The sequence below is a fragment of the Hyperolius riggenbachi genome, chromosome 4 (assembly GCF_040937935.1).
Source record: "Hyperolius riggenbachi isolate aHypRig1 chromosome 4, aHypRig1.pri, whole genome shotgun sequence".
Classification (NCBI taxonomy): Eukaryota; Metazoa; Chordata; class Amphibia; order Anura; family Hyperoliidae; genus Hyperolius; species Hyperolius riggenbachi.
In genome coordinates this window covers 171,791,066-171,808,294 of record NC_090649.1, presented here as the reverse complement: position 1 = coordinate 171,808,294, position 17,229 = coordinate 171,791,066, and the positions used below count along the sequence as shown (strand labels likewise).

The 17,229-nt window shown below is 43.7% G+C and overlaps 1 protein-coding gene across 6 annotated transcripts in view; it reads left to right on the top strand.

Annotated features, from left to right (window-relative positions):
- The first annotated feature begins 628 nt into the window (after positions 1–628).
- ZBBX (zinc finger B-box domain containing) overlaps positions 629–17,229 on the top strand; it is a 291,614-nt gene continuing 275,013 nt past the window's right edge. For 5 of the 6 annotated variants that reach the window (XM_068280953.1, XM_068280952.1, XM_068280949.1 and 2 more), the window contains exon 1: positions 629–716. The gene's annotated coding sequence lies outside the window, so the exon portion shown is untranslated. The remainder of the gene's footprint in view (positions 717–17,229) is intronic. The other variant, XM_068280950.1, reaches the window with a different exon arrangement.

The window sequence follows — 17,229 nt, the reverse complement described above, 5'->3', positions numbered from 1 at the left end:
ATTATACTGTAATATTATGGTAGCACATTTGACAATGTTAGGATTCGATTGTAAGCTCGTCTGAGGTGATAGGACTATGTACTCTGTACAGTGCTGCAGAACATATCAGTGCTGTATAATATGTTAGGACATAAGACTATGGCTATGGTAGGATTAGATTGTGAGCTCCTCTGAGGACAGTCAGTGACATTACTTTGTACCCTGTAAAGTGCTGCAGAAGATATCAGTGCTACATACATACATAATAATAATAAGGTCGGACATTAGACTATGGCAGGATTAGATTGTGAGCTCCTCTGAGGTCACTGTGGCTGCAAGAGAAGATGGAAGGGCTGTGCAGGAGAGAGATTGCCAAGGAAAGTGGATATTTTAATATTTTACTGCTGGGCTGATAACTGGGGGATGCAGGGAACACTGCAGGCTGGAGGAATGCTTTGGTGGAGCTCAGCCAGACTGACCCAGGAAGAGAGAGAAAGACTTGGGAGAGTGTAACAGCGTGTTACGGAGGGAAGCTGGCCTAAGCTGAGGGAGAGCAAGATCCTGTGTGTGCTAGTCGTCAGTGGGCGGGGTCCCTGCAGCATGTGTTGCTAGTTTAGCATAGTTGCCTGGCAACAGGAAACTGAAGCTTCTACCCAGCATTGTATGTTTTTTGTTGTTGTTGCTTGTGTAATACTACAGTATTTTGGGATTTCCATAGGATTCCCCCGGCAGCCGCGGTGAGTGTGACCTAGAAATGTGTGTGGAGTGGGCGCCGGATGAGTGCTGACATTGTATGGAAGAAGTGTGCATACATCACCCTGTGCTCCTGTTAGCAGTGTGTATTTGTGTATGAACACACGTTGTTTTATGCAGCGTAGCTACAATAGTAGTCACAGGAACAAGATGCTGGTATCAGAGGCGTAGCCTGGGGGACACACATGTTCCTGGGCACTGCAACAAGGAGGATAGCAAGCACGATCAGTCTATGATCAGTACAGAGCTGCCTGGCAGCAGACTGAGCGGAGGGACTTTGTAATGTCTCTCTGCACAGTCATTCCTCCCATCTCCTCCCTAATAGGGGGGAGCAAGATGTGGCTGGAGTGGAAGAGGTAGCTAGCTATGCGGGAGGGGGCAGTGATGGATCTGTAAAGCAGCAGAGAGCTGACGCCATGGACACTATAGCTGCAACTTTGTCTCTTTCTGAGTTGTCACTGTGCAAAGCTCCCAGCTGTCCCTCTTTGTATATATATATTTCTCTACTAAAAATGTGTTTGATTTGATTGACTTTATTCCCATCCTTTAAATTGATATATTGCTCATTTTAAAATGTTGATATGAAGGAAAATGGATAGAAAGGATCAGTATGGTTTGAATTGTAAAATAACATATTGTTCTTATGAAATCTTTATGGTGTGCGAGACTAGGGGTGTGCTGGGGGCATGATCATGGGCGTGGCTTAAGTGTCCCTCTTTCTCATCTCAGAAAGTTGGGAGGTATGAGTGTGTGCACCTCGCTCTCCCTCAGCTCAGGCCAGCTTTCCTCAGTAACACGCTGTTACACTCTCCCCCAAGTAGTCTGTCTCTCTTCAGGGGTCAGTCTAGCTGAGCTCCACAAAAGCATTCCTCCAGCCTCCAGTGCTAGGGCCCATTCACACTAGGGTGATTAGCGGGTGATTCCTGCTAATCGCCAAAGAGATATCGCTTTTTAAAGCGCTAGCGCAATTGTAACTATATGGCAGTGATCTCACGGGCTCGCGCTCGCGGGCGTTTCGCAATTAGCAAAACATGTAGCCTGCAGCATTTTCCCGCAGTTCTGGATCTTGTACATTGCTTTAAAAAGCGCTGATCGCAATCGTCGGGATTCGTAAGAGCATACAGTGATTTTACCGTGCTAATCGCAGTAAAATCACCTGCGCAAAATGGAAGCGCTAAGTGCTACCGTTTTGCCAAGTGTGAATGGGCCCTAAGGGCTGGTGCACAACTAGAGCGCTTGAGCGTTGCTAAAAATGCTAGCGCTTTAAAAGTGCTTGGCTACTGTGTTTGTATGGGATGGATCACACTAGAGCGATGCGATTTTTTCACAAACACGGATCCTGCAGCATTTCTGAGGCGATTCAGCTTCAATGTTAAGTATAGGGAAGTGGAGAATCGCTCTAAATAACTCTAGAACAGAGATTTTGCAAGTTTTTTTTTTTTTTTTCACAAAAGCGGTACACTTCCAGCTTTACTGTACAAAAAATAAAAAATTGGTATACCAAAACGCCCCAAAAAATTGCTAGGCATAACTAGAAAATTGCTAGGCACATGCCTGGAATTACTAAAAAAAATCACTTCTAAAAACACTTCGCATTTGCGATTACACTCGCGCTTTTAGGTGTGCAGCAGCCCTTAATGCTACTTTCCCTGCCCCTGCTTGTTATCATCCCAGCAGCAGCAGAAAATATACACTTTCCCTGACAATCTCTCTCTGCACTGCCCTCCACCTACTCTTGCAGCCACAGTGACCTCAGAGGAGCTCACAATCTAATCCTACCTGGCCTGCAATAGTCTAATGCCTTACCATATTATTATGTATTTATGTAGCACTGACATCTTCTGCAGCACTTTACAGGGTACAAAGTCATGTCACTGACTGTCCTCAGAGGAGCTCACAATCTAATTCTGCCATAATCAGTATAATGTCATACCATACTCATACCATATTAGTATTATTTATTCATCTAGCATTGACATCCTCTGCAGCGCTGTACAGAGTACATAGTCATGTCACTAACTGTCCTCAGAGGAACTCACAATCTAATCCTACCATAATCAGTCTAATGTTCTACCAGATTATTATTATGTATTTATATAGCACTGCCATCTTCTGCAGCACCATACAGAGTACATAGCCATGCCACTGACTGTCCTCAAAGGAGCTCACAATCTAATCCTACCATAGCCATAGTCTAATGTCCTACCATATTATTATGTATTTATATAGCACTCACATGTTCTGCAGGTACAGAGTACATAGTCATACACTCACCTAAAGGATTATTAGGAACACCATACTAATACGGTGTTTGACCCCCTTTCACATTCAGAACTGCCTTAATTCTACGCGGCATTGATTCAACAAGGTGCTGAAAGCATTCTTTAGAAATGTTGGCCCATATTGATAGGATAGCATCTTGCAGTTGATGGAGATTTGTGGGATGCACATCCAGGGCTCGAAGCTCCCGTTCCATCACATCCCAAAGATGCTCTATTGGGTTGAGATCTGGTTACTGTGGGGGCCATTTTAGTACAATGAACTCATTGTCATGTTTAAGAAGCCAATTTGCAATGATCCGAGCTTTGTGACATGGTGCATTATCCGGCTGGAAGTAGCCATCAGAGGATGGGTACATTGTGGTCATGAAGGGATGGACATGGTCAGAAACAATGCTCAGGTAGCCGGTGGCATTTAAACGATGCCCAATTGGCACTAAGTGGCCTAAAGTGTGCCAAGAAAACATCCCCCACACCGTTATACCACCAGCCTGCACAGTGGCAACAAGGCATGATGGATCCATGTTCTCATTCTATTTACGCCAAATTCTGACTCTATTGACACTCATCAGACCAGGCAACATTTTTCCAGTCTTCAACTGTCCAATTTTGGTGAGCTCATGCAAATTGTAGCCTCTTTTTCCTATTGGTAGTGGAGATGAGTGGTACCCGGTGGGGTCTTCTGCTGTTGTAGCCCATCTGCCTCAAGGTTGTGCGTGTTGTGGCTTCACAAATGCTTTGCTGCATATCTCGGTTGTAACAAGTGGTTATTTCAGTCAACTTTGCTCTTCCATCAGCTAGAATCAGTCGTCCCATTATCCTCTGACCTCTAGCATCAACAAGGCATTTTTGCCAAAGGACTGCCGCATACTGGATGCTTTTCCCTTTTCACACTATTCTTTGTAAACCCTAGACATGGTTGTGGAGATTGACCAGGACCACATCCTTAAATGCATTGAAGCAACTGCCATGTGATTGGTTGATTAGAGATAATTGCATTAATGAGAAATTAAACAGGTGTTCCTAATAATCCTTTAGGTGAGTGTATATCTGACTGTTCTCGGAAGAGCTTACAATCAAATCCTACTATTGTCAAATGTGCTACCATATTATTATAATGTATTTTTATAGCACTGGCATCTCCTGCAGCACTTTGCAGAGTACATAGTCATGCCACTGACTGTCCTCAAAAGAGCTCACAATCTAATCCTACCATAGTCATACAGTGGTGTGAAAAACTATTTGCCCCCTTCCTGATTTCTTATTCGTTTGCATGTTTGTCACACTTAAATGTTTCTGCTCATCAAAAACCGTTAACTATTAGTCAAAGATAACATAATTGAACACAAAATGCAGTTTTAAATGATGGTTTTTATTATTTAGTGAGAAAAAAACCTCCAAACCTACATAGCCCTGTGTGAAAAAGAAATTCCCCCCCTTGTTAAAAAATAACTTAACTGTGGATTATCACACCTGAGTTCAATTTCTGTAGTCACCCCTGCCTGATTACTGACACACCTGTTTCAATCAAGAAATCACTTAAATAGGAGCTATCTGACACAGAGAAGTAGACCAAAAGCACCTCAAAAGCTAGACATCATACCAAGATCCAAAGAAATTCAGGAACAAATGAGAACAAAAGTACTGTAATTGAGATCTATCAGTCTGGTAAAGGTTATAAAGTCATTTCTAAAGCTTTGGGACTCCAGCGAACCACAGTGAGAGCCATTATCCACAAATGGCAAAAACATGGAACAGTGATGAACCTTCCCAGGAGTGGTCGGCTGACCAATATTACCCCAAGAGCGCAGAGAAAACTCATCCGAGAGGCCACAAAAGACCCCAGGACAACCTCTAAAGAACTGCAGGCCTCACTTGCCTCAATTAAGGTCAGTGTTCACCATAAGAAAGAGACTGGGCAAAAACAGCCTGCATGACAGATATCCAAGGTGCAAACCACTTTTAAGCAAAAAGAACATCAAAGCTCGTCTCAATTTTGCTAAAAAACATCTCAATGATTGCAAAGACTTTTGGGAAAATACCTTATGGACCGACGAGTCAAAAAGTTGAAGTTTTTGGAAGGTGCGTGTCCCGTTATATCTGGCGTAGAAGTAACACAGCATTTCAGCAAAAGAACATCATACCAACAGTAAAATATGGTGGTGGTAGTGTGATGGTCTGGGGTTGTTTTGCTGCTTCAGGACCTGGAAGGCTTGCTGTGATAGATAAAACCGTGAATTCTACTGTCTACCAAAAAATCCTGAAGGAGAATGTCCGGCCATCTGTTTGTCAACTCAAGCTGAAGCGATCTTAGGTGCTGCAGCAGGACAATGACCCAAAACACACCAGCAAATCCACCTCTGAATGGCTGAAGAAAAACAAAATGAAGACTTTGGAGTGGCCTAGTCAAAGTCCTGACCTGAATCCTATTGAGATGTTGTGGCATGACCTTAAAAAGGCGGTCCATGCTAGAAAACCCTCAAATAAAGCTGAATTACAACAATTCTGCAAAGATGAGTGGGCCAAAATTCCTCCAGAGCGCTGTAAAAGACTCGTTGAAAGTTATCGCAAATGCTTGATTGCAGTTATTGCTGCTAAGGGTGGCCCAACCAGTTATTAGGTTCAGGGGGCAATTTCTTTTTCACACAGCTCCATGTAGGTTTTGAGTTTTTTTTCTCACTAAATAATAAAAACCATCATTTAAAACTGCATTTTGTGTTCAATTATGTTATCTTTGACTAATAGTTAACGGTTTTTGATGAGCAGAAACATTTAAGTGTGACAAACATACAAAAGAATAAGAAATCAGGAAGGGGGCAAATAGTTTTTCACACCACTGTAGTCTAATGTCCCTACCATATTATTGTTATTTATTTATATAGCACTGACATGTTATGCAGCACTGTACAAAGTTCATAGTCCTATTACTGATTGTCCTCAGAGGAGCTCACTATCTAATCCTACCATAGTCATAGTCTAATGCTGTACCTTGCACACTGGATGGCATGGCCCAGGTGCCAACACAGTACTCTTGCTCACCTCAAGGGACATGCAAGTCTATGAAGACTTGCATAGTCGATGCGATGCAACTAAAGTATCAAAATTGCTGCAATCCCATCACAAAGTCTGCAGTGCGTTACCACATGAACCGTGCCTACTGCCTGGATCATGCAGTAATGGAAGTCAATGGGTGACCCATGCAGTGTGCATGGTAGGAGCTCAGTGCGGCGTGCATGCATGGGCCGACGGGTATTCCAGTGATGTTCTTCCTGCCCAGCAGGGAGTATGTCACTGGGCGGGGGGGAGGGGGGTGGGAAGGCTAGTTGGTATCAGGGGAAAAAAGAGGTGACAAAGAAGTTTATGGAGCTGTTGGGAATTTTAAAGTTCATCAGTGGAGCAGTGGCACAACTGTTAGACCATTTTATCAGGGGAGCAGTGGGACAACTTTTAGACCACCTGGCAGTATGTAAAAAAGGTTCCTCCAGAGCATAGCATTTAAGGCCTACTCAGCACCCAAAAGGATGATGGACCAGCTAAGCTTCTGACCACCAGATTCTTTGCTTTGTCAATGACTCCCAGGTTGCAGCCCTCAGGCTCACCCTTCTGTTGACTAAACTGAACAGCCAGCTTTGCTGTTTGGAAATCACCCAGACGTTTTGGAGGTGTTGTATGCATCAAATGTAGCAGAAGTAGGCAGAAGGATAATGATGACAGGCCAAGCTAAGGGCAATGGAGGGCAGACAAACTATTACTGCTTATCCACCTTCTCTAGAAACTTTGATGTGCAACCTATCCACTGTCATCTGTCCAACAGATACTTACATACTTACAGATGTTATATAATTGCTGAGTGCACCACAGCATGTCAGTACAGCCACTTCATGGGACTGGATCTATATATAAACACTTATACATATAGACCCAGGAAGAGGCATTTATATGGACACAACACACACACACTGATGCCTGTAGAGATGGTTTGGATGGGTCTCTGGCCAGTAAGTAGACTGTGTACCGAGGTTGATGAGGAAAGTAGTGCAAAATCCATTTGAGGTAAAACTTCACTTTAATGTAGTTTGGATATTGAAGAGGAAGTGGCATAGCAATAGGAGATGCAATAGGGCCCTTGGGCAAGAGGGGCACCGTGGTACCCTCCCTCAAAGACAGTATTAGTTTTTTATTGGTCCTGTTCTGGTAATAACTACTGCTGCAGATGCTTTTAATAGTAGTAATCATGAACAAACTGTCCCCCACACTTTTTTTGCACCTCTAATACTGTGGATGTCCTTGACAGATTTTGCTGCACCATATGAATTGTTATGTATAGCATTTTTGGGGGCCCCATGTAAAACTTGCACCGGGGTCCAAAGATCCTTAGCTACGCAATGTGAAGAGGATGTATAGTAACAGAGAAAGGGTTATTCTTAGGAATGGCAGACTGGGTAGGATAGGGTTAGACCAGCCTTTCTCAACCTTTCTACCCTGGAGGAACCCTGCAAATAACTTTAGGATATCAGGGAACCCCTGCAAAAAATTTTTGATCTCGAGGAACCCCAGCATTTATTTTGGAGGAGGCGTGGTCTTTAAAAGTATGTGTTACTGTTTATTTCACTACCCCCTATTACACTACCACTCATTATACTGTCTCCTGAGTCCTGACCCCCCAATTTAGTGCTTTTTGTTGAAGTATCACCTATTATAATGTGCTCTATTATACTACCCCAACGATGAGGGAAAATGCCAAGGAACCCTTGCAGAGTACTCAAGGAACCCTGGGGTTCCAGGGAACCCTGGTTGAGAAAGTCTGGGTTAGACAGAGGATATATTTATCATTAGGCTAGATAGAAGAAATCAAAGTCATGGCAGATCAGGCAGAGGGATAAGGAATGTGGATATTCAGGATTCATGCAGTGGCATAATAAGAAATCATACGGCAGATGTATTGAAAATCAGTTCATTTGGGCACTCTAATTATATAATTTAGCAGCTGTAGCAGCTAGCCCTCACCATCTGTATGACTTGGGTGCCAGAGCCCAGCTCTTCTGTAGCCTAGCGTTGTGTAATGATTGAGCACTGACAATGGGCTGTAAACATTGGTACCTAATTCATGCACAGAAGCCGATATCACTATACTGTTGAGCCCTGGTGTCAGGATAAGACAAGCAAGAACAAAGTTGATGGTGGTATTAGTTAGGGGCTATTCTAAGAGTTTTAATGTCAGGGAAAGATGTACAGGAAGGTTAGCTTTAATAATTAGTGTTAAGTGGTAAATGGTCAAAAAAGAACTGTACGTTGGAGATGAGGTTAGGGTTAGGCATAAGGTAAAGGTTTACATTAGAGGCGAAACTAGGGCTAAGCATCAGGAAGGACATAAAATTGTGAGAATGTAGGGCAAGGAAAACGGGATTGGTCAGAGTTAACTGATCAAGGAGCTAGTCTAGTTTAGGTGACTCAGCAGTACAGGATCTTCTCAAAAAATTAGCATATTGTGATAAAGTTCATTATTTTCTGTAATGTACTGATAAACATTAGACTTTCATATATTTTAGATTAAAATACACACAACTAAAGTAGTTCAAGCCTTTTATTGTTTTAATATTGATGATTTTGGCATACAGCTCATGAAAACCCAAATTTCCTATCTCAAAAAATTAGCATATTTCATTCGACCAATAAAAGAAAAGTGTTTTTTTTAAAAAAAAGTCAACCTTCAAATAATTATGTTCAGTTATACACTCAATACTTGGTTGGGAATCCTTTTGCAGAAATGACTGCTTCAATGTGGCGTGGCATGGAGTCAATCAGCCTGTTGCACTGCTCAGGTGTTATGGAGGCCCAGGATGCTTCGATAGAAGCCTTAAGCTCATCCAGAGTGTTGGGTCTTGCATCTCTCAACTTTCTCTTCACAATATCCCACAGATTCTCTATGGGGTTCAGGTCAGGAGAGTTGGCAGGCCAATTGAGCACAGTAATACCATGGTCAGTAAACAATTTAGCAGTGGTTTTGGCACTGTGAGCAGGTGCCAGGTCGTGCTGAAAAATGAAATCTTCATCTCTATAAAGCTTTTCAGCAGATGGAAGCATGAACCCACTTTTGAACCAGAAACAGCGGCAGAAGCGCCTGACCTGGGCTACAGAGAAGCAGCACTGGACTGTTGCTCAGTGGTCCAAAGTACTTTTTTCGGATGAAAGCAACTTTTACATGTCATTTGGAAATTAAGGTGCCAGAGTCTGGAGGAAGACTGGGGAGAGGGAAATGCCAAAATGCCTGAAGTCCAGTGTCAAGTACCCACAGTCAGTGATGGTCTGGGGTGCCATGTCAGCTGCTGGTGTTGGTTCACTGTGTTTTATCAAGGGCAGGGTCAATGCAGCTAGCTATCAGGAGATTTTGGAGCACTTCATGCTTCCATCTGCTGAAAAGCTTTATGGAGATGAAGATTTCATTTTTCAGCACGACCTGGCACCTGCTCACAGTGCCAAAACCACTGCTAAATTGTTTACTGACCATGGTATTACTGTGCTCAATTGGCCTGCCAACTCTCCTGACCTGAACCCCATAGAGAATCTGTGGGATATTGTGAAGAGAAAGTTGAGAGATGCAAGACCCAACACTCTGGATGAGCTTAAGGCTGCTATCGAAGCATCCTGGGCCTCCATAACACCTGAGCAGTGCAACAGGCTGATTGACTCCATGCCACGCCGCATTGAAGCAGTCATTTCTGCAAAAGGATTCCCAACCAAGTATTGAGTGTATAACTGAACATAATTATTTGAAGGTTGACTTTTTTTGTTGTAAAAACACTTTTCTTTTATTGGTCGAATGAAATATGTTAATTTTTTGAGATAGGAAATTTGGGTTTTCATGAGCTGTATGCCAAAATCATCAATATTAAAACAATCAAAGGCTTGAACTACTTCAGTTGTGTGTATTTGAATCTAAAATATATGAAAGTCTAATGTTTATCAGTACATTAAAGAAAATAATGAACTTTATCACAATATGCTAATTTTTTGAGAAGATCCTGTACATCTCCTAGAGAATTCCACAAATGTGATTGAGTGGACAGCACCCTTTCAAACTGCTAGATTTCAGATAGGTTGTAGTAAACTACCCCCACACTATTCCACCAATCACAGTGTTTTGTGCTGTAGAGGGTGCTGTGATTGGAGAACTATTGACTATCAGGGGCGTCGCTAGCCCTATTTTGGGGGGGCACATGCTCCCAATCTGTCCTGGGGTGCCACGGATCTCCGCAGGGCCGCGCCTTGGCGGGTGCATTGTCTCTGACAGGCGCCGCCCGGCTGCCACTCACCCCCTCAGTCAGCGGCTCCCTCCAGCCGCCGCCGCCGCGTCACTCAGACTTCGATCAGGCGGCGACCAATCGTGCGGGCGCTAGGACCCAGCACCCGCACTGATATGCGGAAGTGACATCACTTCCGCATATAGAGCGGGTGCGTCCGGCGCCCGCTCGTACTGGTCGGGTTGCCGCTGATCCTGAGGTCTGCTGACTGCGAGGTAAGGGGGGGCGGTGGCGACTCCCTGTCACTCACTCACTACCTAATGGGCTCCCTGTCACTCACTCACTGCCTAAAGGGGCTCCCTGTCACTCACTCACTACCTAAAGGGACTCCCTGTCACTCACTCACTCCCTAATGGGGCTCCCTGGCACTCACTCACTACCTAAAGGGCCTCCCTGTCACTCACTCACTTCCTAAAGGGGCTCCCTGGCACTCACTCACTACCTAAAGGGGCTCCCTGTCACTCACTCACTGCCTAAAGGGGCTCCCTGGCACTCACTCACTGCCTAAAGGGGCTCCCTGGCACTCACTCACTGCCTAAAGGGGCTCCCTGTCACTCACTCACTGCCTAAAGGGCCTCCCTGTCACTCACTCACTACCTAAAGGGGCTCCCTGTCACTCACTTACTACCTAAAGGGACTCCCTGTCACTCACTCACTCCCTAACGGGGGGTTCCCTGTCACTCACTCACTTCCTAAAGGGGCTCCCTGTCACTCACTCACTACCTAAAGGGACTCCATGTCACTCACTCACTCCCTAATGGGGCTCCCTGTCACTCACTACCTAAAGGGGCTCCCTGTCCCTCACTCACTACCTAAAGGGACTCCCTGTCACTCACTCACTCCCTAATGGGGCTCCCTGTCACTCACTCACTACCTAAAGGGGCTCCCTGTCACTCACTTACTGCCTAAAGGGGCTCCCTGGCACTCACTCACTGCCTAAAGGGGCTCCCTGGCACTCACTCACTGCCTAAAGGGCCTCCCTGTCACTCACTCACTGCCTAAAGGGGCTCCCTGGCACTCACTCACTGCCTAAAGGGGCTCCCTGGCACTCACTCACTGCCTAAAGGGGCTCCCTGGCACTCACTCACTACCTAAAGGGGCTCCCTGGCACTCACTCACTACCTAAAGGGCCTCCCTGTCACTCACTCACTGCCTAAAGGGGCTCCCAGCACTCACTCACTGCCTGAAGGGGCTCCCTGGCACTCACTCACTGCCTGAAGGGGCTCCCTGGCACTCACTCGCTGCCTGAAGGGGCTCCCTGGCACTCACTCACTGCCTGAAGGGGCTCCCTGGCACTCACTTACTACCTAAAGGGGCTCCCTGGCACTCACTCACTACCTAAAGGGGCTCCCTGTCACTCACTATCGGGGTCCCTGTCACTCACTACCTAACTGGAGGCACCTGTCACTCACTAGCTAACCTGGGGGTCCCTGTCACTCACTACCTAACTTGGGGGGCTACCATATTAAGGGGCCATTCTGCCTATTTATGTGAAATGCTGTCTATTTATGTGCCTCATGACTGCTGAATTTGTCTTGTTGGGAGCCTTATGATTTTTTGGGGGCCTCAAGATTGCTAAATTTGTCTTGTTGGGGGCCTCATGATTTGTTGGAGGCCTCATGATTGCTGAATTTGTCTTGTTGGGGGCCTCATGATTTGTTGGAGGCCTCGTGATTGCTGAATTTGTCTTGTTGGGGGCCTCATGATTTGTTGGGGGCCTCATGATTGCTGAATTTATCTTGTTGGGGGTCACATGATTGCTAACTGCGAGACTATGGGAAAAGCTGAATCCTTATCATATGAGACAATAGCATTAAACCTACTTTTTTAGCTTTTTAAAACAGGAAATAAAACTGGGAGGTTCTAAAAAATTGAATACATTTTTCAGGAGTAGGATGGATGAAATTGTTTATCTTCACAGTTTATTTTCAACTTGGATTTTCCATAATGTTCATGTATGAGTTAAAACGTTTGTACAGTATTTAGTTTAAATTGCTGTTGCCACTTTGTGATAGATAAGTGACTTTTGGGTTGCAGTTTGGGCACTCGGCCTCCAAAAGGTTCGCCACCACTGTCATAATCTAATGTCCCACCATTGCTAGGTTCATGTAAATTTGTCTCCACCCATTACCACACCTATATTCTGGGCCATGGCCCACTCATTTTTCGGTGCGGCACGATAAGCACGCCGCACAACGTGATCCTCATATTTTTGGCACGCTAGCTGCAGTGTGCTGAATTCTGCTGCCTACAGTATGTACAGTATACGCTGTTCTCTAGTGCTTGCACTGTGTGCTGATTTACCTCCAGTGTGTACAGTGTAAGGTGTTACTCTGTGCCTTTACTGATTGTAAACCAGCTATATTGTATGCTGATCCCTGCTACTTTCAGTATGTACAGTATTAGCTGTAAAGCCTGGTACACACATACAATTTTGATTAGCCAATTTTAGCTCTGTTCATAAAATTCATTGTCTGTTGGCCCACTTACTGCACGGGGGTGGTAAAATTGGGGGTCGGTGATTGACCAATCAAAATTGTATGTGCGTATACATCTTTGATCTATGCCTATACTGATTGTAAATTATCTAAATAAAGGACAGGGGGCTCCATCCAATATTTCGATGGGCAGGCCCGTTATCTGTAGCTTACACCACTGCTAAGTTCATGTACATTTGGCCCCACCCATGGCCACGCCCACTCACCTAATGGCCACACCCATTTTTTGCCGCTGCACGCGTCGCATATACCTCCCCGCCTGGTGCCCACAGGTGCCCCCGATCTCCAAGGACCCTAGAAACGCCCCTGTTGCCTATGATGTTTCCTGCTGTGTCCCCTAAAGTAGACTAGCACCGCAGGTCAATGAGGAGAAGCACCATGAACTGTGACATAAGCATTCACACATCAGATAGAGTTCAAAATCTGCAGAGAGCCAAATATACCAACTTTTTTGCACTTACTTGCAGCTTATTTGCTTTAACCAGTTCACCCCCAAGGGTTTTTATCCTAACGGACCAAAGCAATTTTCAGTTGTCAGCGCTCCTCCCTTTTATTCCCTAATAACTTTATTACTACTTATCACAAGAAAATGATCTATACCTCGTTTTTTTCGCCACCAATTAGGCTTTCTGTGGATAGTACATTTTGCTAAGAATTTTTTTATTCTAAATGCATTTTAATGAGAAAAACAGAAAAAAAAGAAAAAAAATCATTATTTCTCAGTGTTCAGCCTTTATAGTTTTAAAATTAAACATTCTCCTGTGGATAAAACAAACACGTTTTATTTTCCCAGTGGTCCCGATAATTAAACCGTTTAGATTATGTCCCTACCACAATGTATGGCGACAGTATATTATTTTGAAATATAAGTGGTTATTTTTCTGTTTGTTCTGGCCATAATTACAAGCCCCTATGTAATAAATTAAAATTAATTTTCCCCCATAAAATATAGAATAAAAAAAGCTGAGTCCCTAAGGCAACTATTTATTTATTTTTTTTAAGCTGATTTTTTTTTTTTACAAGTGTTTTTTTTTGGGGGGAGGGTTGGAAGTGTAATTTTATTAATGATGTGTATATACTTGAAAATGGATGTATTTTGTAGGTGTAATATACTTTTTGGCCACAAGATGGCGCTAGTGAACACTCATCGGCCGTGTTCATTTTTTTTTTTTTTTTTTTTTTTTTTACACTTTATTAAACTGTTACATTTCCTGTTTATGTGAATGGACGTAGCCGCTGTTCGCAGTCACGTCCATTCACTCCAGGCACTGCGATTGGGTAGAGGACTGTTCGGTCCTCTTCCCCAATCACCCAGCACGGGATCCCGACGGTAATGGCGGCGGTAGCGGCGGACACACGGCGGTAGCAGCGGCGGGAATGCGCGACGTATTAAAACGTCATGTTGCTGTTAATAGCGGTAAGCATGACGTTTTAATACGTTAGGATGGCGGTAAATGGTTAATTACAAAAAAATATATTTATGTTATTTTATTATTCTAAATAAGGTCCATTGTTTTATGTTTATAGCGTCCTTTAGATGAAACCATTTCAATTAGCTATATATTGCTTGCAGTTAAACTGGAAATGCACCAGATTAAAATGAGTTGGTTTCTTTCCATATCGTACAGACTTCTTAAATATTCTGCACCTGCAAAAGCTAATGATATTAAATTACTATGAAAATTTAACAATCTCCTTTATTACAATAATGATTTAATGACAAATATAGCTTAATTAAGATAATACCTTTTACTAGGCCAGAATGTTCTGAAAAGGTATCACAGTCCACCGAGCTGGCTCTTATCCAGTAACAATATGTCTACCAGCATTTTAACTGAACCTCAGAGACTAACATAAATTGTAGTGCAATAAACCCTCCTGTGAAACTGGGCCTGAAGTTATGTATTGGTCTTAAGCTGTATTTTGCTATGATTGCTCTGCAATCTCTGAGGGGAATTCATTAAAATGTTATTCTTATTTGGTTGCATGGATAAAATTAATCCACTCTTGCACCTGACTTTACCAGATGAAAGTAATGGGATATTTGCATTGATCTGTCAGCTTATATTGTCATAGCTCTAGAACAGTACTTTGATGAGTTCTATGCTGTAGATGAAACATAGCAGGATCATTTCTCTGAGATATGCTTCTGTCTTCCAGTGAAATAAAAAAATATTTAAGATTAATGTAAATGTATTAAAATCGTCTGTTCTGTTCACTGTGACATATGCAAATATAAACCTAGATATGCTTTTAAAAAAAAATAAAAAATGTACCTCTTCTTCACAGACTGAACAATTGATCAGTTTATTCAAAGTGACATTAACCATTTGCTATCTTATTCAGTGAGAGGTTGTTTAAAGAGGAATTGTAACCAAGGATTGAACTTCATCACAATCAGTACTGATTGGGATGAAGCTGATACCCCCTTTCCCATGAGGAGTCTTAAAGGACCACGTAAGTAGTTAAGGCAGTTAAAATCTGACAGAACCGACAAGTTTTGGGCCAGTCCATCTCCTCAGGGGGGATTCTCAGTATGTTTACACTATTACAACTTTTTATAACTTATTTCTGCTGCTCATTTATTTGCCCTTTATGAGTGCGATTCACTAACCGGTGCTAACTGAGTTAGCACGTCTTAGGGCTTTGGATGTGCAAACTAGGGTGCTAAGTAGTTTGCACGTCCAAAGCAGTTAGTGATCGCTCGCAAATCATAGCGCTGCGCGGTGTGCACAAAGCATTGCATCGTGGTGCAACCAAACCGAAAACGTTGCACCGAGTGCGCCCGAAACAATTTGGGCGCACTGGGTTGGTCGCACGCGATGCGTCGCTTCGCGCGCACCGCGCGGCGCTATGGTTTGTGCGTGATGAACTTTGCGCGCACGATTTCACACGCAGGGGCGCATAACGCGGGAAAACCCGCTTTTCACTCCGGCGCTAACACCTAGCGCCGGTTAGTGAATCAAGCCCTATAAGAGTTGCTGTAGGTGTAATGGTGGTGTCAACACTATGCACAAAACAGGGATACATTAACCTGGAAGATCAAACATTCTATCCTGTAGTGGATTGTGTACAAATACAAATTAACTAACAGACAAGGCAAGTCAAGGAAGGCAGAACAATCATTGCCACACCTGGCTAATGTGATCTGGGTGCAAGCTATAGGATTTGCAGGCAGGAGGATTTTTGTGGAATAGGTTGAAGGTCAGACCAGGTGGTAAACAGACCAAAGTCAAGGTAGGCAGCATGGCAGTAGTGAAGGAACAATGGGCTGCATGGAGGAATGGGAAGGCTCTACACCAGGGGTCCCCAAACTTTTTCGGTCAAGGGCCGGGTCAAAATAGTTCTGACTTCTGGGGGGCCGGAGTACACATAAAATGATGTAGAAAACATTACATTGTATTGCAGACAGCGCCTACTAACAAGTGCAGCCTCATGTCTCAGCACGTCAGCATGTTCAGATAGTATGCCCCCCATACAGTTATTATGCCACCAACACAGCAAGTGCAGATATTGTGACCCTTGCATAGCAAGTCATATGTGAACTATAATGTCACCCCCCCCCCCAAACTACCCCTTCTCCAGTAATTGTTTGAACTGCAAATGTATCCACCCCTACACATGGGCACACACATTCATGCGCTTCCTGAAGAAGTTTTTGTGCGCCAGACAGTAAATAGCATTCCTAGGATTGGAAGCCAGCAAATGACTGCTTTCTGGCTTCCATGTGGAAGGGTAGTGCCAGCTCTGCTATTCTATATGTGGACTGCCAATATTTAAAGATGCAGCGGGCCACATCTATATGTAATACATTTTGTGTTTGAAGGGCCGGTAAAAAAGCCTTAGGTGGCCGCATTCGGCCCGCGGGCCTTAGCTTGAGGACCACTGCTCTATACCATCCAGATTTCAGAGCCTTCCCTTTACTTAGTTTACTTTAATATCCATATGCTGTAGTTATACTACCTGTCCCACAGTAATGTCATATATGTAAAACTTACAATTATCATTTTACAGTGCTTAAAGCAGCTATTACAAATATGCCAAATATCCTGTTCATTCAGAGAGATCTGTACTGGGGAAGGGGGGATTCTACTGCTCAGGGTCACTGCAGTTGTTCCATCAGTCCTCTTAATCATACATTCTCAAGTTCAGTGGCTTGATCAGGTTCAAATTATAGTTTGACTATATAGCAATGCATAGTCTGCTTTCCAACTGAGCTGCGTTTTACTGTATAATGGTTTTAAAGATGTCTTTGTTTTGGAACATGCTATATTTGTGCATGTAAGGTAGAAGAAAAGGAAAGGTCCCAGCACTCTGTGTGCACTGCAGTATATAAGACTGGACAAGCCTGTAGGCAACGTGATTGGACTGTAGGTGATGTCCACTCTTGAATGGCGTGCTCAAGCCAAAACAGACATA